Source organism: Arachis duranensis, chromosome 2 (assembly GCF_000817695.3).
Source record: "Arachis duranensis cultivar V14167 chromosome 2, aradu.V14167.gnm2.J7QH, whole genome shotgun sequence".
NCBI classification, from domain to species: domain Eukaryota; kingdom Viridiplantae; phylum Streptophyta; class Magnoliopsida; order Fabales; family Fabaceae; genus Arachis; species Arachis duranensis.
Window position 1 is genome coordinate 45,072,059 of NC_029773.3, and position 1,481 is coordinate 45,073,539.

Here is a 1,481-nt window from a genome sequence, read left to right on the forward strand (position 1 = left end):
ACAAGATGCATGCATGAATGCTATGAATGTCAAGATGAACACCAAGAACACTTTGAAGATCTTGATGAACATCAAGAACATAATTTTGAAAAATTTTGATGCAAAGAAAACATGCAAGACACCAAACTTAGAAATTTTTAATGCTTGGAAAATATGAATGCAAAAATGCACATGAAAAACAACAAAAGACACAAAACAAGAAATCATCAAGATCAAACAAGAAGACTTGTAAAGAACAACTTGAAGATCATTCAGAACAACATGAATGCATGAATTTTTTTCGAAAAAATGCAAGAAAAATTTTTAAAGCATGCAATTGACACCAAACTTAAAAATTGACTCAAGACTCAAACAAGAACACAAAATATTTTTGATTTTTATGATTTTCTAATTTTTTTTAGATTTTTATTAATTTTTTCGAAAATAAGGTTTGAAAAAACGAAAAAGAAAAGAAAAATTGAAAAAGATTTTTGAAAAAATTTTTGAAAAGAAAATTACCTAACCTGAGCAACAAGATGAACCGTCAGTTGTCCATACTCGAACAATCCCCGGCAACGGTGCCAAAAACTTGGTGGACAAAATTGTGATCCTTAAAGTTGTACTCCTTGTACTTGTATGGAATTTAAAATTGGCACATGTGATCACAACTCCGTTCAACTTTACCAGCAAGTGTACTGGGTCATCCAAGTAATACCTTACGTGAGTAAGGGTCGATCCCACAGAGATTGTTGGTATGAAGCAAGCTATGGTCACCTTGTAAATCTCAGTTAGGCAGATTAAATTGGTTTATGATGAGTTCAAAAATTAATAATAAATAGAAAATAAAAGGGATAGAAATACTTATGTAATTTAATAGTGGGAATTTCAGATAAGTGCATGGAGATGCTGTGCTCCTATTGTATCTCTATTTTCCTATTACATTCATCCAATCCTTCTTACTCCTTTCCATGGCAAGCTGTATGTAGGGCATCACCGTTGTCAATGGCTACATCCCATCCTCTCAGTAAAAACGTTCCTATGCTCTGTCACAGAACGGCTAATCATCTGTCGATTCTCAATCAGGTTGGAATAGAATCCCTAGATTCTTTTGCGTCTGTTACTAATGCCCAGCCTTCAGGAGTTTGAAGCTCGTCACGGTCATTCAATCCCAGAATCCTACTCGGAATACCATAGACAAGGTTTAGACTTTCCGGATCCTCATGAATGCCGCCATCTATCTAGCTTATACCACGAAGATTCTGTTGGGGAATCTAAGAGATATGCGCCCGGCCTAGGTAGAACGGAAGTGGTTGTCAGTCACGCGCGTTCATAGGTGAGAATGATGATGAGTGTCACGGATCATCACATTCATCAAAGTTAAGTGTAGCGTATATCTTGGAATAAGAATAGAAGAGAATTGAATAGAAAGTAATAATAATTGTATTGAAACTTGAGGTACAGCAGAGCTCCACACCCTTAATCTATGGTGTGCAGAAACTCCA